General features: G+C 40.8%; 1 protein-coding gene across 1 annotated transcript in view; it reads right to left on the reverse strand.

The window, feature by feature from the left end:
• Golgin104 (coiled-coil domain-containing protein 186) overlaps window positions 1-26,587 on the reverse strand; it is a 315,912-nt gene that overhangs the window by 67,260 nt on the left and 222,065 nt on the right. The window lies entirely within an intron of this gene.

Here is a 26,587-nt window from a genome sequence, read left to right on the forward strand (position 1 = left end):
CAAACTTCCACGCCCTTTTTCTGGCCCCCACTGCCCCCTTTCACGATTTGTCTTGTGCTTTACTGGACTTACATCGTCTGCTTAGAATATTTCTCAAAGTTTGACGTAGGTTACAAAAATATCTATGAAAAAAAAAATTTTTTTTTTAAAACGGTATTTGGATAAAAAATATTCGAAGTACTCTACAGTCAAAAAAATTAGTATAACTACAACTAATACTCATGGAAAGAGACTTCCTTGCATCAATTTTATAGAATTCGTGAAAAATTTTGTTATAAATAATTTCATTTAAAAAACGAAAAAAATTGCAAAAATTTTATTGTTTGTTCAGTATAGATTTTACTTACGTTAATAAGCACAGAACTACTAAAAATCAACCTGCTATTTTTTCTTTCTTTACTTATTCAATTTAAATAAAATATATTCTTTCTAAATTGATATTACAATAATACTATATTCAACGACAGTCAATTCCGATCAGATAGAAAGTGCTGTTACCTACTTTTATGGGGATAAATGTATTAAGTTTTTTAGCAAACTGTAAGGTTTAAAACCTATTGTTAAGCCTGTCTAAATAATAATCTCGTTCATTATATAATGAAGAATCTTTTTCTGATAAATTTGTTTTGTTCGTACAACTTGAGAAGATTGAATTTATACTAAGGTGTCTTAGTACATCGTAAACACAAAAAAATGAAAGGAATCATATGCAAGCAATCACAGATAATAAAAGTGTCCATTCACTGATGAGGACAAAGAATGCAATTAAGTAACCAGTAAAAAGTTTCGTGAAAAAAACAAGGAAAGTACTTGTATTAAAAAAAACTCTAGAAGAGTCTACTAATCACATAAAAGACAAAAAAATGACTGACAGAACAAAAATTGACGATGTCGTGACTCTCGTGTTTGATGGAAAAGAATTCAGCAGTTGAAAATTTAGATTGCTGATACTACTAGACTGTACGGAATGTAAACAACAAGCTTTTAGAGCTAAGACGCAGATACAGAAGCTACATGATATAAAGGTAGCCTTAAAGTTCACAAAAACAATATCCACTTCACAACTTGCATACGTAAGAAACAGCAAGACGGCATATAAGATGATACATTAATTTTAAACACTGTAAACGACTAAATTCACAGCACTGCAGATTAAAAAACTTTAAAAAATAGAAAACATTTCTGACTTTGAGCAAACAGAAAATGAAGTCAAGGCTGCTGGAGGTGAAACTAAAAACTGTTAAATTTGTGAAATTGAAAATAAAAAAAAATATGCGGCTGCATTTATGCAAAAAATACGTTTTTGCTCATAAGGTAAAACTGATATAAGGGAGTATATAACTGTTATTACCACACTGTGTAAAAAGTCGGTACATACCACGGGACAAAGAGAAGCAAGTTTCAGAACATTATTATTATCGCCGTTAGCTTTGCTTCAAGCGTCAATTGTATGCATTCTGAACAAACTATTATTTTGTCATTGTTTGCGATTGACAGCGTTAATTTTATCTTACAGACAAAAATTTCAGATACAAAAAGTGATAATTTCGGAAAATCTATAAGTTTTATGGAAATTTTGTCATTAAAAATGTAAAACAACTCAGTACAGTTAGAAAAATCGATTATTTTGCGATTTTTTGGCATTTCTTGTGGTTCGTAGCAAAAATTTAATATTATAACTAAGTAAGTTTGATACAAAAAACTGGTATTTCAACAAGATGTACAACTCTTGCATTTGATTTCTCATCAAGAATTCAAAACAAAAAAGTTAGACAGAGGAAAATTATATTTTTGTGATTTTTAAACACTTTTTGACTTACATGCTGGACGAAAACGTTAAATACAAATCAGGTATAAGTCTCGGAGCTCTCGGCAGCAGTAAAACTTCCAACTACAATTTTATTCCATTTGGTACAACAGAAACTGAAAAAGTAAATTTTAATAGATCTTCAAGAATTCGGTATTAAAATAGTAAAAATTTTATTATTATTACGTATTTGAATACGCGTGTGCATAAAATACATAAACTTGTACATACTGCTTACGTTACACGTGATTTACGCATTCTGAATACTTCCAGGTTAGCTATAATATATACATGTGTTAATACATGCACTAATTGTTGGTCATGTAACGCAGAGGGATACAAAAATTTTCACCATACTGCCCCGAAAAAAGGTAATTACTTTTCGTGCATTTGATATGACAAATATGTCCAATCAATTCTTGTGGAAAGACTTATATCTAACAAATAAAAAGTTTTTTTAATTTTGGCTGCCATAAAAGTAAAATAATCCACTCTGTCTGATTAATGTTAAGGAAAACAATAGACATACAGCTATTTTCCAGTGTAAAATTGTAATATCTCTTTAAATTTGTTCCCAATAATTATTTATAATTTAATATTATTGTTTACTCGTGCTTATAACTAATTGCTACTAATCACAAAATTACTAATAAGAATATATGTTTTGATTACGTAACGATTCATCTTAGGATACATGATAAAGGATAGTAAATAAATAAATTTATAGGTAGGATATGTAGGATGTAGCTTCTCCTTTGAGATATAATTTACTATTTTTAGAATGACTACAATTGTTTGTATAAATCAGTGTAACATAAATTTTTGGACCTCAATTAGCTTAAGCAAGTGCACCGGCTTAGTCGTAGCGTAGAAACATAAATACCTACATATATATATATATATATATATATATATATATATATATATATATATATATATATATATATATACACACACATGTTTATAAAACGTGACTTATGTGGACTTCACGGGCTTCTAAGATATATATCAATAACATGGTAGAATTATGCGAAGGTCCACATAATTCCACTTTTGTCCTCATAATTACCCTTACATACATGTGGTTGTCCGCATAAGTCACCTCTGCACGCGCGTGCGGGCACACAAACATAAATATATAAATGGGCCGAGCGAACCCCCCAAGAAATATTTGAAACTAAAAAATTCAACAACTTCACATGATTTAAATTCAGTATCTACAAAATAATGGTTTTCTTCTCTTAATGATGTTTAAAATATTTCAATATACTTAAAATATACATACAACATGTAGTTTTGTAACACAATATTTTATTATACGATAAATACAATTTATATTTGGAATTAAAGTATTCAGAGATAGAAATTTTATAACGAAGGCTTTTTTATAAGAGAAAAATGTACACATCTGTATAATCGTATGAACTAAAATATTTAGTAATCAATATTTAATATTATTATTGCATAGCAGCAATATGGTACTTGTCATAAAAAATAAAAGTATAAAATTTATGATTATGAAATCGGCGTTTAAAAATATACGACGATTTTTGTGATTATAAAATTTTCTAGTGCGAAATTAAAGGCAATCCTGTTCTTCGATTTTGTAAAATGAATTTTTTACCAAAATTCAAGATTTATAAGATGAATGTAAAACTTATAGATTGCATGAAAATTTTTGTAATGCGAGCATTTCTATTTTTTTAAATGCAAGAATTTGGAAATACCGTACCTCAGTATATACGTTTCTTTTATGTTTTCACTTGTTGAGTCTAATTTCTAAGATGCATTCTATATCTTTGAAAAACTAAATTACTAAGAAATAAAAAATTGTAAGGAATAAACTTTAACAAACAAATAATAACATAGTTAACGATCAAAAATTTCTTGCCGTACAATGTTTTTCATATTTGCTTGATTCTCCGAATCATTTTGTATAAATATATTCTCAGAATTTTCACATCTTGATACCAATACGTATAGTTGACCATGACAAAACAAAGGTCTTTTGTAGTAAAATCTTAATTTATCCCAAGTTTAATCTTATGATTTATTGATTGTCCTGAAGAAAGCTAGAACTATTGGAAACTGTTTTCTGTATATAATAAACGGTAAAGATAAATTATTACTGGTATTTAACGTGATTCTTAGAATGAAAACTTTATTACCAGTTTTTCACCAGTTATTATTTCTGCTTCTAAATTATATTTAAATAATTTTGGCATACGTTGTCTAGTGCCATTGTACAACCCATTGAATATACTCGAGTTTCTTATTAATTTAACAATAGCATCTACTTTCAAATTTATAACATGTGGCGGTAATCCTTTATGTATATTTTTCAGAGTTTCTGTTACCATCCATACTTCTGATACCGCATTATATTGGAATTTTTGGTCCATACATGGAATTGAGATGTAATTTTCGATTTGAAATAAGTCCATTGATATTATTTATGCAATTTATCAGGTTTTAACTGTAGAGCCATGGTGGAAGTGAACTATGAGCTTCTAGCCTAGAGTGTACCTGTTATAAGCCGATAGCGACTGCATTTACTAAGAAAATTCTTGTACTTATGTCAAGAAACTTTTACAACAAAATACGTGTTGATATCAGATGCACAAAATTAAGAAGTCGTCAAATTTCACGATGAATTATATGTGGTATGCTGGTAAAGGTTGTGAGGTGTCGCGTCTTGCTCGCCTTGCAGTCAGCAGCAAGACGCTGTTCACCTTATATTTATTAATAATTATCCTTAAGGGCCGGTAGGATAGGTGGGTAACTGGCATTCAAATACCTACTATTAAAGAAAACACATCTATTTATCTACAAAGATAATGCGTTTATTATAGCAATGACTATGTATTACACACAAAAGAATGTCAGCGTCCAGCCATCCGACAAGACCTATCAACTAACAATTCGGCCCTGTGGGTCCGGCAGTTGCTGTTCGGCACAGTGCTCTCACGGTAGGGACAGGATTAAGGGACACAGGCCTACCGTTAACACTCCTATGGCGAGGTACACCGCAACTTGACCACGGACACTGGGAGATCCGTCTGGCAGGTATCAGCACTCGGATGGCACGAGTCCCAGCAGAAGCCGCGTGTATACGCCTGCAACCGGTCGGGTCAGCAACAGGTAGCCGTGGCTGCGTCTCCTGTTGTCACCTGATACCGAGCTCGCCTCACTAGCTTACGCAAAACTCAACCGACGTATATCAGAGTACGACTTTACGGTGAGCAGACAAGAGAGAGAGTGTCTCTCCTCCCGGCCCGCTGATCCGTGCTGCCTTGGCACCTCAGCCACTTACACAGGTGTGTGTTGCGTTGTTACACACACACACACACCAGGTGTTACCCACAGTCGGGAATCGGTTGTGTTGCCCATAGTAGGGATGGATACCTATGTATGGGTTTGGGATAAGGTAGGGGTAGTGCGCACTGTACCGCCTCTCCTCCTGTCTGCTATCACAAAACCGGTATTCTGACTGTGACGGTGACTCGTCACGTCACAAATCCCCCTTCGCAAACCCTGGTTTCACCCTGATTTTTATGTCCTATAAGGTGTGCGTTCGAATCTAGCTAATTGCCCTATCCGGACGGATGTGTAGGATGACGTAGAGTATTTGTTTGCGTATAGTGTAGCAGATCGTCTACTTCTTCAGGATTCAGCAGGAAATACTGGTCGGCCTTAATTAACGGCCTTGTTGGTGTGACGAGCGGTGTACTGTCACGGTATCGTGTGTGGTGTCAGTGTAAACACTAGTTATTAGCATTCCCTACTGTCGGATGGCAGGGTGCAGGTGCACTCGCCTGTGCTTACAATTGAACTTAAAAGTAGTTTACGACAACCAGTATCGATATATTCCTGGGTGTCAGATATAAAAACAAATAAAAGAAACTGACTGCAGCAATAGATAACAGTGCCTTAACTCAATCAAATTATAAATCAAACGACAACAAAAAAAAACTTTTTTTTTTTTTTTTTTTTTTTTTTTTTTAAACAGGAAATTAAGAATGCAGTGAAAATTGCGCGATATTATAATCAACAAAAAAACTACGTGCCTATCCGGTGGGGCAGGATTATCTGTTCATCTCATCATGTAGATGTGTCACAAAAATTAAATTAATAAAAACTTTACTTTTTTTATATCCATAACTCAAAAAAAATGACTTCGTCCTTTTTGATTGGACAGAGCCGTAAGGGCTCTTTCCTGCTCCCACCGTCAGTGCTCTAGTGCTATTCGCACTTTACAATTTCACTTACCTGCCCTTCGGTACCTCCCCGTGCCCAAACTCAGCCAATACCTTGGCTGGTAACATAAAAAACGGGGAAAGAGAGGAAAACAAAAAAAATTTTCAACTGGCAGTGGCAGGAAAGTAAAGAAACAGGTAGGCAAACGTAAGGGAACAGAAAGATTTCTTGCTATACTAGGTAAGGAAGCCAATGTTGTATGCCGCTGTCTGTTCCAATCAAAATAATTAGACACAAATTCGTTGCGTGATACCGTGCTACTCAGTGCGCTTAAAAAGTAATATTAAAATTTACATAAAATAAAGTTTTATTGTTCGTTCATTTACTTCCGTGTGGATAAATAAATTGTGAAGCCTTTATTTTCAGGTTAAAGGAATATATTTAAAGAAAAAATACATAATAATACTAATAATTAAAATGATAGCAATTCGTAGAAGTAATATAAAATAAATCCTCCATTTGGGATTGGAATCGAAACAAAAAGAATAAGAAAGAAGAGAAGAAAAAAAAATATTCTCTGTAGGGATAATCAATGTACGCTCCTCAGCGTGGCATGTTGGTGCCTGCCTGCCTTGCCAAATAGGCTCGCCTTTCTGCTGCCCAGAGGTCACGACAATGTGGACAGTTTGTGATGCTCACCCCTTTTTTTCCACATTTGTGGCAAAACTTTGTCGCTGGGTCGCGCGTCGTACACTGTGCGTAACGATGCCCCAGATTCCCGCAATTCCAACATCCCAGATTCGGAACAGATATGGCCTCCGGAGTCGGCATCGTCTCCTCTCCCAGGAGGTCCGCTTCTGGGGTGAACGGTGGGGGTCCAGGCATTCCCCTTGGCCAAGTTACCCGCATGTCCATGAGTCGTGGAATCCTTGCCGTTTCCGGAATCACCTGCAGGGATGGTGGTACTGCTCGTCGGGGTGGGCAGGCCGGCGCCGATGCTGTCAGGGGCACGTATCCTCGTTGTGCTAGGTGGATCTGCCTGAGCACCGACTGGATCGTCTCCATGTCCTCTACTGGCCGAGGTCCCTCCGCCGGGGTGTCGGCAATCTCCAAGAGCTGCTCCAGCATCCTGGGGCTCAGTCTGCCTACCGGCTCCGGGTCGGGGCGGATCTGGCGTGCAGTGATTCTGGTGGGCGCCGGAGTCGGGATCGGTGGTGGCAAGTCATACCCTGGGGGGGGAGGAACCACATCTACCTCCCTTGGTGTGGGTGGCCCCTCGGCTCTGGGACCTGGTAACTGGCCGTCGGTCGGGATCGGTGCCCTGGGCTGTGGTCTCCTCTCCGTAGGTGGCCCTGATTGGATGACCAATCGTGTTTGGGGAATGACTCTGCCTGGTTGCCTCATCTTTTCTCCACTTGGCTCGCGGTACAGGTCGTCGAGCCGCGGATCCCGTCCTCGCCTCGATGTGTCTGCCCATGCCTTGCGTCCAGTTGGTTGGCGCCGGATTCGTTGTCCTCTCATGATTGGGGTCTGTAGGGATATAGCTCACTTCAGATTCATTGTCCAATGAATGGCGTGGGGGTGTGTACCGCTTGAGGTCATTAATATGAGTTTTTACTACTTTTCCTGTCGCGGTGTCCCTTACTTCCACTACTACGTCCGAGAGCAATTGAGTTACTATTTATTTATTTATTTATTTATTAGTTTTCAGCCATTATTTAGGCCTAGAAAACGGACTCTCATACATATCTGTGTCATAATTACAATTACAATATTATTTTTACAAAATCATATTCAGATTACAAAAACTACATTGTTACACTTAATCCTATTCTCCATACTTTTACATTACATCTCTTTTAGTATTAATAACACTTAACTCTATAAGCTTTGGTAACTTTTACATCTCATATTGACATGCACACGCATAACCTTATGTTCTTATGCTCATAGTTAGACTTATTACTGAATCTACTCCTTATACTTATATGATATATCATACACTTTTGCTCGCCGCCTTTCGATGTTTACATACTTGATTTTATTCATCTTTCTCCCCCCCTCCTCCCTCTTTACCCCTCTTTTCTGAATCGAACGCTTTAGTTATTGCTTTTAAAATCTTAAACGCCGCATTGTTTATATTTTCATTTAATAGCCAGTAAATTTTTTCTTGCAAATTCATATCTTTAGGTACCTCTTCTACATTTAAGTTTTCGCATTTTTCCAACATATGTTCCCAATTTCCCTCCCCTTTCTTACATAATACACAAGTTTTCTCCTCTTCTTTTAACCAATACTTATTCCCTGTTTCTAGATTGCCACATCGTGCCCTTGTAATTACACTAATACATGTTTGTTTTTGGTATCTCTTTAAATATAACGGTAATCCCACCGGCTCAACTTTTTTATAGAACTTATTGTACTTAGAAGCGTATATTTTACTGTCAATCATCTGCATTTCGATATCCTTTTGTCTTTGAAATACTATCCTATTGACATTCTCCCCTTTATCTCTTAATCTTTCTATGTCCACCCCGCTTAGTCCCAAGCTATTCAAGAACTGTTCCCTTTCCATACTCGTTTTTAATTTTGTATCCTTTTTCAACCCCTCTACCAGGCACGCTTTTGTAAGTCTCTCTTCACTCTGATTGAAAATCTTTTCTTCATAATTTAAAGCTCTCATGCTCCACTGCAAACCCAATGAATTCCTGTCCAGTTCCCTCATTATTATGTACCTTGGAGTGCAGAAGTCTAGTTTAAGAACTCACCTAAAATAATCCATCTGTACATTTTCTAATTCTTTTGCCCCTTTCCATCCAAAAATTTCTGCCCCGTAACTCATAGTACTCCTCACTAAATACTCATAAAGCATTGCCCTTCTCCCAAAATCTTCCTTGCATTTTCTTTCCCCCAAACTCCATGTTCTCTTTGCAGCCACCATCCCTTTTCTTTTTAATTCATTTATATGATCTTTATAATTTCCTGCTCTATTAAAGTTAAACCCCAGGTACTTAAACTTTTTTACTTCTTCCAGTTCCCCTTTGTCCCATTTCCACACTTCTTTCTTGCCATTATTAGCTTTATTAAATACTAATATTTTTGATTTTTCCTCGCTTACGATCAGCTTCCTTTTCTTTGCGAACCTTTTCAATGTACCCATCATGTCAATCATAGCCTCTCTATTAGTTGCAAGTAATACCTTATCATCTGCGTACGCTAATGACCATATTCTATTCCTCCCAATCGTTACACCCCCCACGTTCCTATCCCTGAAATCATCTTCCAAATCCGCAATGTATATACAAAATAAAATAGGACTCAATAAACACCCCTGTCTTAAACCTTTTGTCACCCAGAATTCGTCCGTTAGTTCTTCCCCTACTCTGATCCTGACCTTCGTTTCTTCATACAGGTTTTTTATTCGGCTGACTATATACTTGCTAATCCCTTTTTTTTCCATGATTTCCCACAGTTTCTCCCTATCTACAGTGTCAAAGGCTGCTTTGTAATCAACGAACAGGGCGTATACTTTTCCTTTACCCTCTTTGGCTTTCTGTATCACATAATTTAAAATAAATATATTGTCAATAGTCGACCTACCTTTTCTAAATCCAGCCTGTCCATCCGGTAAAATCCCTTTTTCATTTATTTCCCTCTCCAATCTTCCCCTCAACACCTCAGTATACACCTTGTATGCAGTCGGCAAAAGCGAAATTCCTCTGTAGTTTTCCGGTTTGTCTTTGTCTCCTTTCTTAAACAGGGGTACAATAATCGCCGTCTTCCAATCTTCCGGTATTTCGTCCCCCTCCCATACCTTAAATAAAACTGCAAACAAAGCGTCCCTCACCTCTTTACCTGCATGTACCCAGGCTTCATTTGGGATCTTGTCTATTCCTGCCGCCTTCTTTTTTTTCAGCTTCCCTATTGCTTTATTAATTTCCATTTCATTGATACCCACTACTTCGTACTCATTGTCCATTAAAATATCCTTAACCCCCAAAACCCTTTTTTCTTCACCCTCTAACAGTACTCTAAAGTGACTTTTCCACCCTTCCAAGCTTATATTATTTTCTACGGCCTCTCTTTTATTCCTGAATTTATTTAAGAACTTCCATACTTCACTTACATTTTTAATGCTTCTCAGCTCCAATTCTTCCCGTTCTCTATCTTCCTTTTCTTTTCCAATGCATAGATTTCTCCATTCTTTTCTTATATTTAAGTAACTGTCCTTATTGTTTTCCCCCCTCCTCCATGCAATCAAGGCTTTTTTGACCTCTCTTTTCTTTTTTCCACACTCTCTGTCCCACCAACGTTTCTCCCCTAATCTCTTATTTTTTATCCTCATTTCTTTTTTAATCATAGCTCCACACACTTTGTCTTTTATTAACTCCCAAATATCTTTAGCCTTTAAATCTATCCCAGCAGTGTTTTCGAATTTTTCTGTATTCTTTTTATATTCCAATATACTTTTATCATTCCACAAATAAATATTTTTCTTTACTTCCTCTCGTTTGCGAACCTTCTTTGTCTCTATAACATTACCCACCAAATTTAACCTGAGTGGCAAGTGATCAGAATCTATTCTACTCTCTATCCAAAACTTTTCTATTTCATCAGTCCAGAAACACCCTACCAACACGTAGTCAATGACGGAGTTGCCCCTTGCTCCTATATACGTGTATTCTCCCTCTTCGTCACCCTCCCATTTCCCGTTCAACAGATACCATCCCTTGTTGTTTATTAAATCTACTAACTTATGCCCTTCTCTGCTAATTACTTTATCTTTGCTTTTTCTACCTGTGTCGTCTCCATCATCCTCCCCCCCTGCCCCCGCATCTAAGTCGCCTATTCTAATATTAAAATCCCCTCCAATTATTAAATTTTCATCTAAAAAATCCGTGCTTTCTAGTGCCTCAATAAGCTCAGCCAAATTACCCGTATTGTAAACTGAAAGAATATTGATATTTTTTCTCCCATTTATTATTGTAGACTTCACCAGCCCCTCTTTTACAATCTCCACAATTTTGCTTCCTGCACTTAAACACCTATTCCTAACTCCAATTAAGAAACCCCCTTTAGCCCTCCCTTTTTTCTTTTCTCTGATAGCATGAACTGCTTCCCATGTAAACTCTGCAGAGAGCCTATGTTTTACAATTTCCCAGTCCTTCTTTTCCAACCAAGTTTCGGACAGACTCACAAAATCGGCCCCCTCTATAAAGTTCCAGAAGTCTTTATCTTTATTATGAAAACCGGCAATATTCCAGAACAATACCGAATTTAAATCAACACAGCCTCTATCCCCTACACTAATCTTACATCCGCTTCCCCGCCTCTGCCCTACTCTAAAAAATTCTTATTTTTATTTTTATTTAGATTTAAAATCGTTTTATCGCTAGAAAGCTCAGAGCCACGTTGATCAGTCAATTTATTATTCTTATTGAGATCCCGTGCCTCTCTATAGTTAACCTCCAATCCGCTACTTTCAACTATCTCAATGTTCGGCGCGTTTACAGAATGATTTTTCTCTCCTGGTCTGCTGTGCGCTTTCGCTTTATCACCTCCTTCCCCCTGTGTAACACCAATATTTTTGATATTTTCAGCATTTGTGGCTTCTGACTTTACAACATCCTCCCACCTGTTCCATACCCCCCCAACAAGTACCCTACCCTGCCCCACTTTTACTTCCCAGCCTTTGTCTTTTTTATCTTTTGCCCATTTTACAATCATTTCCTGTTTCTTTCTGTCGTCGTATGACATATCATTTTCTATGTATATACTAGTTCCCTTTAAGCTGGACTTATTTTTCATAACAATCATTTTCTCTTCCACACTGTCAAGCTTAACAACAATAACTGAACCACTCATACGTACACTCACAACTTTTTGTACACGTCCATTCGTTACTTTTGACAAAAAATTTTCTACCCCGCTTTTTACATCATTCCCTAACCCCGCTGCCCCTTTAACAATAATATTATTTCTTCTATCTGCCCGTTCCCTTTCGTATACAAGTTTTTTCATTTTAAATACCTCTCTATCAGACAAGCTGACGCCACTCATACCCGTTGTTATGCTCCACGTTGAACCACCTTTGTAGCTGCCCCCGCATGACTGCAAACCCGCCGACCGCTTCATGCTCGAACCGTTCGACGTGCCATCTTCGCTGTTTGCCACTTCGATGTTCTCCCAATGTTCTATCCTCTTCTCACAGTCCTCCAGCCGCTTGTTTACCTGTATCTCCAGCTCTTTTAGATCAATTATTGCTCTCTCTATCTTTATCCTCTCTTGTCGTACTTTGTCCAGCTCCTCTCTGCATGCATCTCTTACTTTCTCGCTCTCCAATCTCACGGCGCGGCACAAACATGCCTCCTCTTTCCAATCAAACTCGAAATCCACGTTCTTTGCTCTTCTATCCGTTGTGACTTGGTTATCGAGAGTAGACTGCCTTAACACGCTTTTCCCCGCCATTTTCTCTGTACCAGACTGTCTTATCGTTACCTTTGCCTCCTTTTTTTCAGAGTTCTTCACTTCTGTTAGCCCTTTGTTTCTCGTATTGCGGGTCTCAAGAGCACTCTCTCCCTGTTTGCCGCTCATTTTTCACAGTACAATGTGTAGACTCACACCAGCGCCGCGTGCACCTTTCTAACCTCCAATTACCTATATTACTTTGAGCGACACTTTTTGCAGATCCTTGGACCCTTCTCGCCTCCTTTCTACAAATTACACTTCGCCGGTCTCCCTTTTATAGTCTCCAACTCAGTAAGTTATCTTTTAGTTTCAGCAACCACAAAAACCCCGGCCCTTAGCACGGACACTGTAGACGTGACGTCCGTACGCTAAGGCGGTCCACACGCGAGTCAGCAATTGAGTTACTATACAGGGACCCACAAATTTGGGTGCGAGTTTCGCGGCAAATCCCTGGGTTCCTGAGGATAGTACGTGATTTCTCCGCATCACACTGTCCCCCAATTCAAATGATTCTGCCCTTCGCCCCCGATTATAATATTTCGCCTGCTTCTCTCGCGCTAACTCAAGGTGCTTCCCTACCAAATCCCTAATCATTTCTAAGTGGCTTACCCTATCGGCCCATAAGGAGGTATTTGTTAGGTCTAATGGTGCAGTTGGTGTGTCGCGTTTCGGAAGAGCTACAGGTGGAGGATTTCGGCCAAAGTTCAGGAACGCCGGGGTGAGTTTCGTGGACGCTTGCTCCATCGTGTTCATTGCAAATGCAAACTCTTGTAGGTGTATATCCCACAGCCGGTGATCCTTATCCAAAAACGAGTTTATCATCGGGTTCAAGGTGCGAATGACACGCTCTGCCAGGTTGGCTTGTGCGTGGTATGGTGGGATGGTTGAGTGTTCAATGCCATAATTTTTACACATTTCTTTCAGTTCCCGGTTGACAAATTCGGTGCCGTTATCTGTTAAGATGTATTTCGGTTTTCCCCACCTGTTCAATACTAGCTCCTCTACCGCTTTCCTGATGCTTTTTCCGTCTGCCTTCCGGAGTGCTTTTAACTCTACATATTTCGTAAATAGGTCCTGGATGATCAAGATATATCGGTGCCCATTCTTCGATGGAGGTTTTGGTCCTGAAATATCCATAGCTATAGCCATCCATGGTTGCTCAGTGATTCTTTCCCCCATGAATCCGACAGGAGCTTTCTGTAGGACTTTTTGCTGTTGACACTCTTGACATTCCCGGACATACTGAACCACATCTTGGAAATAACCCGGCCAATAATAATAGTTGGCGAGACGAGCATAGGTCTTCTCCACTCCTAGGTGACCTGCCTGGGGGGCATCGTGGGCATCGTATAGTGCCTGGACGCGGTGTTCCTTTGGTAGGACGATTTTCCATTCGTCGAGGTCCTCCATCGTTGAACTAACGATAGGGTTTGGTTTGTGGAAAAATAGGGCTCTATTCTCATATTTCCAGTTTGCAAATTTCTGTGGAGCAGCCTGCACCCCCTTGACTCGCTTCAAGAACCATTCATCGCGTACTTGCTCGGCATCGGGAGTAATTACTGCGACTGAATTTTCTTGGGCACGGAATAGGGCATCTGGAACTTGATGTAGTTTACCTTTTCTATGGACAAACTCCAAGTCGTATGCCTGCAACGCAGTGTTCCATCGAGCCAATCTCCCTACTGGGTCCTTCAATCTATTGAGCCATAACAGGCTGCTGTGGTCAGTAATTACTGTTACCCGTTCCCCTTGCAAATATCCCCTTAATCGATCTACAGCCCACAGCACAGCCAAACATTCCTTCTCAGTTACGGTGTAATTACGTTCCGGTTTGCTTAGTGTGCGGCTGACATAACATATCGGGTGTTCTTCACCTTCAAGGGTTTGGGTTAACACTGCGGCTACAGCATAGTCACTGGCGTCAGTTTGTAGGACGAACGGTTGCGTAAAGTCGGGCCTCGATAGGACAGGGGCTTCGGTTAGAGCTTGTTTGAGGCTCTCAAATGCTGACTGCTGCTCCTCAGCCCATTGCCATTTCATGTCTTTGGACATTAGCTTCGTTAAGGGCGATTTCTTTTCGGCGAGATCAGGGATAAACCTGGAATACCATCCAATCATTCCTATAAATCTCTTAAGTTGTTTGAGGTTGGTAGGTGCGGGATATTCTAAGATTGGCCGGACTTTGTCAACATCTGTCCTAAGTCCCTTCCCGTCCACCACGTATCCAAGGTACTTAACTTCTCCACACCCGAATTCTGATTTTTCTCGGTTAATCACGAGATTCGCCTCCCTTAATGCCTTTAAAACAATTCTCAGCCACTTGACGTGCTCTTTGAACGTTTCTGTGACGATGATAATGTCGTCCATGTATGTGTATACGTATGGTTCCCACTCCGGTTTAATAATTTGGTCCATGATGGTCTGGAATGTAGCTGGGGCGTTGGTCAGTCCATAGGGCATGCGCACGTATTGATATAACCCTCTACCGGGTACAGCAAAGGCTGTGTATTCCTTGCTGTTCTCATCCAAGAGGATTTGATAATAGGCCTCACTGAGGTCGATTTTTGATATATACCTCGCCCGGCGCAATTTGTCCAGAATATCATCCATAAGTCGCATGGGGTACGCGTTTTTTCGCGTAATTTCATTAAGTTTCCGGTAATCTATACAAAACCGAAACTTTCCGTTGGCTTTTGGCGCCAAAAGCGGACAGCTGCACCACGCGCTTTCCGATTCCTCGATGATATTTTCATGCAACAAACGGTCTATCTCATCGTACGCAATCTGCAGGACTTTAGGCGCATACCGTCGGGGACGTTGTTTAATTGGGGGGTGACCTTGTACGTCAATACTATGTTTAGCTACGGTAGTTATGCCGAGCTTGTCTGGTCGAGGGATTATCAATTCATCTAGGATTTTCTCTAGCTCGTGCTCCTCAGTAGAGGTCATCGTTACCAATCCCCCCGCAGCAGCAATCGCTGCTGAACGTATTTGATCACCATCCTTACCCTTAAATTCTTGCCAGGGACTTGTGGGGGTACGCCATATATCCTTACCATAATCGATGGTAACTTTGAAAGTTCGTAGGAAATCTACCCCAAAAATGGCTTCGTACTCTAATTCGTCCACTAACCCCAACGTTAACGTCTCGGTAGTTCGCCCGATGGTTAACGGAACGCTTACAGTGCCTTGAACAGCCAATACTTTGCCGTTTGCAACAGAAATTGTTGCACGGCAGGGTTGAAAATTCCTCACTCGCCTAGTGATCCCTTTTCCCAGGTAACAGTGCACTGCGCCACTATCCACGAGGGCGTGCATTTTAATACCTGCGACATCAAGCGGTAAATAGTAACGAGGGTCCTCAGCAAGTGCCAAAACTTCTATTGCCCTTTCAGTTCCATATGTCCCCCACCCAAGTCCTCGACTCGTGGCGGACACCTTATCTACGGTTGACGATAGGAAGCTCGGCCATTGCCGCTCCTTCTGTCCTTTGCTTCGGAGATGGGTGTTTTTAAACTCCCAACTTCCTAGGCCCCATTTGTACATACTGTTGGCTATGGAACTGATTCTATTCATCGCTTCGTTTGTCCAGTATATTATCGTTGTTATAACTTTGGCCCCGTAACTCATGAAACCCAACAGAGCCATTTGGAAAAATTCTCCCAGTTGATAAACCTGCCGATTACTACACCTCTGTACATCGCCTAGTTTCCCTACTAGCCATGTCATAAATGTCAGTACCGCAAGTCCTATTGCTGAAGAAATTTTCGGAGTCTCCTGTTGGTCTGTATGGTTAGCTGCCTTAATTACTACTATTTCTGGTTCATTTGGAGTCGCGTATTGTTCCGGCGGGGCGGCTCCGACTCCTACTGCCCCCCTCCTCTGGCGTTTCCCGTCCTTTCCGTGTTACATTTGGGGCACTTGTAGCGCTTGTCCCCTATCTTGCCGCATTTGGTACAATATTCTCGGTAGGGGCAATCATTACGCCAGTGTCCCACATTTCGGCAAATGAAGCACGATCGGTCCCTGTTATCTGTAGTGGTATTTTCACCAGGGGTTTTCACGTTATTGCCAGTTGACTTCTTCTCTTTAAAAGCTGAAGCCTGCGCATTCTGGCGCCGTTCAGCTACCTCTTGTCTTTCTAGCATCATACCTTTCAACGGAGCTAGCATTTCTTCAAGCTGTTGTTGCACAGTTTTATGCTGCTTCTCTGTCATATCCTCCCCGCTCAGTGGGGTGTTGGTTGTTGGCGTCGACGTTTTTATATCCTCGACGTTAGGGGTGAGGGTACTTGATACTGCCGCTATCTTCTTTGGTGTATTCTGTTTTCGGGGAATGAAAGATGTTGCCGGGAACAAACTATCCTCGGGTAGCGGGGGTGGGCGGTATTCTCTATCCTGTTGCTGGGTTAATTCAACATTTTTGCCCAACAGCAAAAAATCGTTTAAGTTGTTTATCTGTGCCCTTGAAATTCTACCGCGATAATAAGGATGAAGATTCCTGTATGCCCGATTAATTTGTTCGTAGACCGGCAGGGGTGGGTAAATTTTATCTAATAGGGTTCGCAGATTGGATAGGTAACTTGCTATATCCTCATGCGGCGCCTGTGTGCGTCTTTCAGCTTCTTTATTTACCCTACCCTGTAAATCATATATCCCATATTGTAGTTGGAAAGCGGTTATGAATTCGCCTATAGAACGCCAGTTGTATTTTTCCCGTCGGAACCAGTTGTTTGTTTCTGCGTCAAACACTGCCGGTAACACCCTTAATAATTCCTCTAGTGACAAGTTGTACGTCGTCACGCATTCCCATAGTCGGGTCAAAAAATCCTCAGGATCATCTTTAGCACGTCCGCGAAATTCAACATTCCAGCGGGTCAACAAATCTAGCGTGTACCTTTCGCACCTAATTTGTGATTCGCGCTGTTGTGCTGATATTCCCACACCTGCCAAAGTTAAATTACGTTGATTATACCCTGCGTTAGTGCTGGGAATATCTCCATAAATGCCTCTGCTTTGTCCACCTTGGTTAACTGAGGTCGAATTGCAGTGATCTTGAGGCCCTGTGGTAAATCGATGTTCGTGAGGAAAATTATCTGGGCTATGACTTTGTATCTCTACACGTGGATGACTGATGCTGCCAGTTGTTGGTAACTGCATACTCGCGTAATTAAGGAACGAATGTAAAGGTACATTTTGCGTTTGGGCTGTGGGTGTTCGAGTCTGCGGGGGCAGCGAGTGTACCGTTGAGTGCGCTCGGGGCACGTTTGACATATCGTGGGGTACGTGTTGTTGTGTGTGATTATTCGTTTTACGCCTTGCATCCGTGTACCCCATTTGTGCGCTTGTGTTGTGATCCTGAGATGCCAAGCCTTCATAGTTATGGTCGGTAGGGTGTCCGTCTGACCACTTTACCCGACGGTCGTTTGCAGCACTACCCTCTCTATCCCCCGATGCCAAAGCTGTTTGACGGTTATTACCACTGAGTGCCATAGATGTATGTTCGCCCATGGTTAGACCTGTCCTTTGTTCCTTGTTTACAGTCCCTATGTTTTCTCCGGCAGCTCTATTTGCCCCCAAGTTACGTACAGGACCTGCTGCTAATACTCGTGACGGTCAACTCGTAGGTTCCTGAAGAATCTCTTGCGGGGGCCACTCATACGACCCTCTGTAGGGTTGTGATGCTCCGTGTGTATTGGATGGTACGTTTTGTTACGTTGTTACACACACACACACACCAGGTGTTACCCACAGTCGGGAATCGGTTGTGTTGCCCATAGTAGGGATGGATACCTATGTATGGGTTTGGGATAAGGTAGGGGTAGTGCGCACTGTACCGCCTCTCCTCCTGTCTGCTATCACAAAACCGGTATTCTGACTGTGACGGTGACTCGTCACGTCACAAATCCCCCTTCGCAAACCCTGGTTTCACCCTGATTTTTATGTCCTATAAGGTGTGCGTTCGAATCTAGCTAATTGCCCTATCCGGACGGATGTGTAGGATGACGTAGAGTATTTGTTTGCGTATAGTGTAGCAGATCGTCTACTTCTTCAGGATTCAGCAGGAAATACTGGTCGGCCTTAATTAACGGCCTTGTTGGTGTGACGAGCGGTGTACTGTCACGGTATCGTGTGTGGTGTCAGTGTAAACACTAGTTATTAGCATTCCCTACTGTCGGATGGCAGGGTGCAGGTGCACTCGCCTGTGCTTACAATTGAACTTAAAAGTAGTTTACGACAACCAGTATCGATATATTCCTGGGTGTCAGATATAAAAACAAATAAAAGAAACTGACTGCAGCAATAGATAACAGTGCCTTAACTCAATCAAATTATAAATCAAACGACAACAAAAAAAAACTTTTTTTTTTTTTTTTTTTTTTTTTTTTTAAACAGGAAATTAAGAATGCAGTGAAAATTGCGCGATATTATAATCAACAAAAAAACTACGTGCCTATCCGGTGGGGCAGGATTATCTGTTCATCTCATCATGTAGATGTGTCACAAAAATTAAATTAATAAAAACTTTACTTTTTTTATATCCATAACTCAAAAAAAATGACTTCGTCCTTTTTGATTGGACAGAGCCGTAAGGGCTCTTTCCTGCTCCCACCGTCAGTGCTCTAGTGCTATTCGCACTTTACAATTTCACTTACCTGCCCTTCGGTACCTCCCCGTGCCCAAACTCAGCCAATACCTTGGCTGGTAACATAAAAAACGGGGAAAGAGAGGAAAACAAAAAAAATTTTCAACTGGCAGTGGCAGGAAAGTAAAGAAACAGGTAGGCAAACGTAAGGGAACAGAAAGATTTCTTGCTATACTAGGTAAGGAAGCCAATGTTGTATGCCGCTGTCTGTTCCAATCAAAATAATTAGACATAAATTCGTTGCGTGATACCGTGCTACTCAGTGCGCTTAAAAAGTAATATTAAAATTTACATAAAATAAAGTTTTATTGTTCGTTCATTTACTTCCGTGTGGATAAATAAATTGTGAAGCCTTTATTTTCAGGTTAAAGGAATATATTTAAAGAAAAAATACATAATAATACTAATAATTAAAATGATAGCAATTCGTAGAAGTAATATAAAATAAATCCTCCATTTGGGATTGGAATCGAAACAAAAAGAATAAGAAAGAAGAGAAGAAAAAAAAATATTCTCTGTAGGGATAATCAATGTACGCTCCTCAGCGTGGCATGTTGGTGCCTGCCTGCCTTGCCAAATAGGCTCGCCTTTCTGCTGCCCAGAGGTCACGACAATGTGGACAGTTTGTGATGCTCACCCCTTTTTTTCCACATTTGTGGCAAAACTTTGTCGCTGGGTCGCGCGTCGTACACTGTGCGTAACGATGCCCCAGATTCCCGCAATTCCAACATCCCAGATTCGGAACAGATATGGCCTCCGGAGTCGGCATCGTCTCCTCTCCCAGGAGGTCCGCTTCTGGGGTGAACGGTGGGGGTCCAGGCATTCCCCTTGGCCAAGTTACCCGCATGTCCATGAGTCGTGGAATCCTTGCCGTTTCCGGAATCACCTGCAGGGATGGTGGTACTGCTCGTCGGGGTGGGCAGGCCGGCGCCGATGCTGTCAGGGGCACGTATCCTCGTTGTGCTAGGTGGATCTGCCTGAGCACCGACTGGATCGTCTCCATGTCCTCTACTGGCCGAGGTCCCTCCGCCGGGGTGTCGGCAATCTCCAAGAGCTGCTCCAGCATCCTGGGGCTCAGTCTGCCTACCGGCTCCGGGTCGGGGCGGATCTGGCGTGCAGTGATTCTGGTGGGCGCCGGAGTCGGGATCGGTGGTGGCAAGTCATACCCTGGGGGGGGAGGAACCACATCTACCTCCCTTGGTGTGGGTGGCCCCTCGGCTCTGGGACCTGGTAACTGGCCGTCGGTCGGGATCGGTGCCCTGGGCTGTGGTCTCCTCTCCGTAGGTGGCCCTGATTGGATGACCAATCGTGTTTGGGGAATGACTCTGCCTGGTTGCCTCATCTTTTCTCCACTTGGCTCGCGGTACAGGTCGTCGAGCCGCGGATCCCGTCCTCGCCTCGATGTGTCTGCCCATGCCTTGCGTCCAGTTGGTTGGCGCCGGATTCGTTGTCCTCTCATGATTGGGGTCTGTAGGGATATAGCTCACTTCAGATTCATTGTCCAATGAATGGCGTGGGGGTGTGTACCGCTTGAGGTCATTAATATGAGTTTTTACTACTTTTCCTGTCGCGGTGTCCCTTACTTCCACTACTACGTCCGAGAGCAATTGAGTTACTATTTATTTATTTATTTATTTATTAGTTTTCAGCCATTATTTAGGCCTAGAAAACGGACTCTCATACATATCTGTGTCATAATTACAATTACAATATTATTTTTACAAAATCATATTCAGATTACAAAAACTACATTGTTACACTTAATCCTATTCTCCATACTTTTACATTACATCTCTTTTAGTATTAATAACACTTAACTCTATAAGCTTTGGTAACTTTTACATCTCATATTGACATGCACACGCATAACCTTATGTTCTTATGCTCATAGTTAGACTTATTACTGAATCTACTCCTTATACTTATATGATATATCATACACTTTTGCTCGCCGCCTTTCGATGTTTACATACTTGATTTTATTCATCTTTCTCCCCCCCTCCTCCCTCTTTACCCCTCTTTTCTGAATCGAACGCTTTAGTTATTGCTTTTAAAATCTTAAACGCCGCATTGTTTATATTTTCATTTAATAGCCAGTAAATTTTTTCTTGCAAATTCATATCTTTAGGTACCTCTTCTACATTTAAGTTTTCGCATTTTTCCAACATATGTTCCCAATTTCCCTCCCCTTTCTTACATAATACACAAGTTTTCTCCTCTTCTTTTAACCAATACTTATTCCCTGTTTCTAGATTGCCACATCGTGCCCTTGTAATTACACTAATACATGTTTGTTTTTGGTATCTCTTTAAATATAACGGTAATCCCACCGGCTCAACTTTTTTATAGAACTTATTGTACTTAGAAGCGTATATTTTACTGTCAATCATCTGCATTTCGATATCCTTTTGTCTTTGAAATACTATCCTATTGACATTCTCCCCTTTATCTCTTAATCTTTCTATGTCCACCCCGCTTAGTCCCAAGCTATTCAAGAACTGTTCCCTTTCCATACTCGTTTTTAATTTTGTATCCTTTTTCAACCCCTCTACCAGGCACGCTTTTGTAAGTCTCTCTTCACTCTGATTGAAAATCTTTTCTTCATAATTTAAAGCTCTCATGCTCCACTGCAAACCCAATGAATTCCTGTCCAGTTCCCTCATTATTATGTACCTTGGAGTGCAGAAGTCTAGTTTAAGAACTCACCTAAAATAATCCATCTGTACATTTTCTAATTCTTTTGCCCCTTTCCATCCAAAAATTTCTGCCCCGTAACTCATAGTACTCCTCACTAAATACTCATAAAGCATTGCCCTTCTCCCAAAATCTTCCTTGCATTTTCTTTCCCCCAAACTCCATGTTCTCTTTGCAGCCACCATCCCTTTTCTTTTTAATTCATTTATATGATCTTTATAATTTCCTGCTCTATTAAAGTTAAACCCCAGGTACTTAAACTTTTTTACTTCTTCCAGTTCCCCTTTGTCCCATTTCCACACTTCTTTCTTGCCATTATTAGCTTTATTAAATACTAATATTTTTGATTTTTCCTCGCTTACGATCAGCTTCCTTTTCTTTGCGAACCTTTTCAATGTACCCATCATGTCAATCATAGCCTCTCTATTAGTTGCAAGTAATACCTTATCATCTGCGTACGCTAATGACCATATTCTATTCCTCCCAATCGTTACACCCCCCACGTTCCTATCCCTGAAATCATCTTCCAAATCCGCAATGTATATACAAAATAAAATAGGACTCAATAAACACCCCTGTCTTAAACCTTTTGTCACCCAGAATTCGTCCGTTAGTTCTTCCCCTACTCTGATCCTGACCTTCGTTTCTTCATACAGGTTTTTTATTCGGCTGACTATATACTTGCTAATCCCTTTTTTTTCCATGATTTCCCACAGTTTCTCCCTATCTACAGTGTCAAAGGCTGCTTTGTAATCAACGAACAGGGCGTATACTTTTCCTTTACCCTCTTTGGCTTTCTGTATCACATAATTTAAAATAAATATATTGTCAATAGTCGACCTACCTTTTCTAAATCCAGCCTGTCCATCCGGTAAAATCCCTTTTTCATTTATTTCCCTCTCCAATCTTCCCCTCAACACCTCAGTATACACCTTGTATGCAGTCGGCAAAAGCGAAATTCCTCTGTAGTTTTCCGGTTTGTCTTTGTCTCCTTTCTTAAACAGGGGTACAATAATCGCCGTCTTCCAATCTTCCGGTATTTCGTCCCCCTCCCATACCTTAAATAAAACTGCAAACAAAGCGTCCCTCACCTCTTTACCTGCATGTACCCAGGCTTCATTTGGGATCTTGTCTATTCCTGCCGCCTTCTTTTTTTTCAGCTTCCCTATTGCTTTATTAATTTCCATTTCATTGATACCCACTACTTCGTACTCATTGTCCATTAAAATATCCTTAACCCCCAAAACCCTTTTTTCTTCACCCTCTAACAGTACTCTAAAGTGACTTTTCCACCCTTCCAAGCTTATATTATTTTCTACGGCCTCTCTTTTATTCCTGAATTTATTTAAGAACTTCCATACTTCACTTACATTTTTAATGCTTCTCAGCTCCAATTCTTCCCGTTCTCTATCTTCCTTTTCTTTTCCAATGCATAGATTTCTCCATTCTTTTCTTATATTTAAGTAACTGTCCTTATTGTTTTCCCCCCTCCTCCATGCAATCAAGGCTTTTTTGACCTCTCTTTTCTTTTTTCCACACTCTCTGTCCCACCAACGTTTCTCCCCTAATCTCTTATTTTTTATCCTCATTTCTTTTTTAATCATAGCTCCACACACTTTGTCTTTTATTAACTCCCAAATATCTTTAGCCTTTAAATCTATCCCAGCAGTGTTTTCGAATTTTTCTGTATTCTTTTTATATTCCAATATACTTTTATCATTCCACAAATAAATATTTTTCTTTACTTCCTCTCGTTTGCGAACCTTCTTTGTCTCTATAACATTACCCACCAAATTTAACCTGAGTGGCAAGTGATCAGAATCTATTCTACTCTCTATCCAAAACTTTTCTATTTCATCAGTCCAGAAACACCCTACCAACACGTAGTCAATGACGGAGTTGCCCCTTGCTCCTATATACGTGTATTCTCCCTCTTCGTCACCCTCCCATTTCCCGTTCAACAGATACCATCCCTTGTTGTTTATTAAATCTACTAACTTATGCCCTTCTCTGCTAATTACTTTATCTTTGCTTTTTCTACCTGTGTCGTCTCCATCATCCTCCCCCCCTGCCCCCGCATCTAAGTCGCCTATTCTAATATTAAAATCCCCTCCAATTATTAAATTTTCATCTAAAAAATCCGTGCTTTCTAGTGCCTCAATAAGCTCAGCCAAATTACCCGTATTGTAAACTGAAAGAATATTGATATTTTTTCTCCCATTTATTATTGTAGACTTCACCAGCCCCTCTTTTACAATCTCCACAATTTTGCTTCCTGCACTTAAACACCTATTCCTAACTCCAATTAAGAAACCCCCTTTAGCCCTCCCTTTTTTCTTTTCTCTGATAGCATGAACTGCTTCCCATGTAAACTCTGCAGAGAGCCTATGTTTTACAATTTCCCAGTCCTTCTTTTCCAACCAAGTTTCGGACAGACTCACAAAATCGGCCCCCTCTATAAAGTTCCAGAAGTCTTTATCTTTATTATGAAAACCGGCAATATTCCAGAACAATACCGAATTTAAATCAACACAGCCTCTATCCCCTACACTAATCTTACATCCGCTTCCCCGCCTCTGCCCTACTCTAAAAAATTCTTATTTTTATTTTTATTTAGATTTAAAATCGTTTTATCGCTAGAAAGCTCAGAGCCACGTTGATCAGTCAATTTATTATTCTTATTGAGATCCCGTGCCTCTCTATTGTTAACCTCCAATCCGCTACTTTCAACTATCTCAATGTTCGGCGCGTTTACAGAATGATTTTTCTCTCCTGGTCTGCTGTGCGCTTTCGCTTTATCACCTCCTTCCCCCTGTGTAACACCAATATTTTTGATATTTTCAGCATTTGTGGCTTCTGACTTTACAACATCCTCCCACCTGTTCCATACCCCCCCAACAAGTACCCTACCCTGCCCCACTTTTACTTCCCAGCCTTTGTCTTTTTTATCTTTTGCCCATTTTACAATCATTTCCTGTTTCTTTCTGTCGTCGTATGACATATCATTTTCTATGTATATACTAGTTCCCTTTAAGCTGGACTTATTTTTCATAACAATCATTTTCTCTTCCACACTGTCAAGCTTAACAACAATAACTGAACCACTCATACGTACACTCACAACTTTTTGTACACGTCCATTCGTTACTTTTGACAAAAAATTTTCTACCCCGCTTTTTACATCATTCCCTAACCCCGCTGCCCCTTTAACAATAATATTATTTCTTCTATCTGCCCGTTCCCTTTCGTATACAAGTTTTTTCATTTTAAATACCTCTCTATCAGACAAGCTGACGCCACTCATACCCGTTGTTATGCTCCACGTTGAACCACCTTTGTAGCTGCCCCCGCATGACTGCAAACCCGCCGACCGCTTCATGCTCGAACCGTTCGACGTGCCATCTTCGCTGTTTGCCACTTCGATGTTCTCCCAATGTTCTATCCTCTTCTCACAGTCCTCCAGCCGCTTGTTTACCTGTATCTCCAGCTCTTTTAGATCAATTATTGCTCTCTCTATCTTTATCCTCTCTTGTCGTACTTTGTCCAGCTCCTCTCTGCATGCATCTCTTACTTTCTCGCTCTCCAATCTCACGGCGCGGCACAAACATGCCTCCTCTTTCCAATCAAACTCGAAATCCACGTTCTTTGCTCTTCTATCCGTTGTGACTTGGTTATCGAGAGTAGACTGCCTTAACACGCTTTTCCCCGCCATTTTCTCTGTACCAGACTGTCTTATCGTTACCTTTGCCTCCTTTTTTTCAGAGTTCTTCACTTCTGTTAGCCCTTTGTTTCTCGTATTGCGGGTCTCAAGAGCACTCTCTCCCTGTTTGCCGCTCATTTTTCACAGTACAATGTGTAGACTCACACCAGCGCCGCGTGCACCTTTCTAACCTCCAATTACCTATATTACTTTGAGCGACACTTTTTGCAGATCCTTGGACCCTTCTCGCCTCCTTTCTACAAATTACACTTCGCCGGTCTCCCTTTTATAGTCTCCAACTCAGTAAGTTATCTTTTAGTTTCAGCAACCACAAAAACCCCGGCCCTTAGCACGGACACTGTAGACGTGACGTCCGTACGTTAAGGCGGTCCACACGCGAGTCAGCAATTGAGTTACTATACAGGGACCCACAAATTTGGGTGCGAGTTTCGCGGCAAATCCCTGGGTTCCTGAGGATAGTACGTGATTTCTCCGCATCACACTGTCCCCCAATTCAAATGATTCTGCCCTTCGCCCCCGATTATAATATTTCGCCTGCTTCTCTCGCGCTAACTCAAGGTGCTTCCCTACCAAATCCCTAATCATTTCTAAGTGGCTTACCCTATCGGCCCATAAGGAGGTATTTGTTAGGTCTAATGGTGCAGTTGGTGTGTCGCGTTTCGGAAGAGCTACAGGTGGAGGATTTCGGCCAAAGTTCAGGAACGCCGGGGTGAGTTTCGTGGACGCTTGCTCCATCGTGTTCATTGCAAATGCAAACTCTTGTAGGTGTATATCCCACAGCCGGTGATCCTTATCCAAAAACGAGTTTATCATCGGGTTCAAGGTGCGAATGACACGCTCTGCCAGGTTGGCTTGTGCGTGGTATGGTGGGATGGTTGAGTGTTCAATGCCATAATTTTTACACATTTCTTTCAGTTCCCGGTTGACAAATTCGGTGCCGTTATCTGTTAAGATGTATTTCGGTTTTCCCCACCTGTTCAATACTAGCTCCTCTACCGCTTTCCTGATGCTTTTTCCGTCTGCCTTCCGGAGTGCTTTTAACTCTACATATTTCG

Source organism: Copidosoma floridanum, unplaced genomic scaffold (genome assembly GCF_036245765.1).
Source record: "Copidosoma floridanum isolate Cflo_tuat_1 unplaced genomic scaffold, Cflo_Japanese_pri ptg000004l, whole genome shotgun sequence".
Taxonomy (NCBI): Eukaryota; Metazoa; Arthropoda; class Insecta; order Hymenoptera; family Encyrtidae; genus Copidosoma; species Copidosoma floridanum.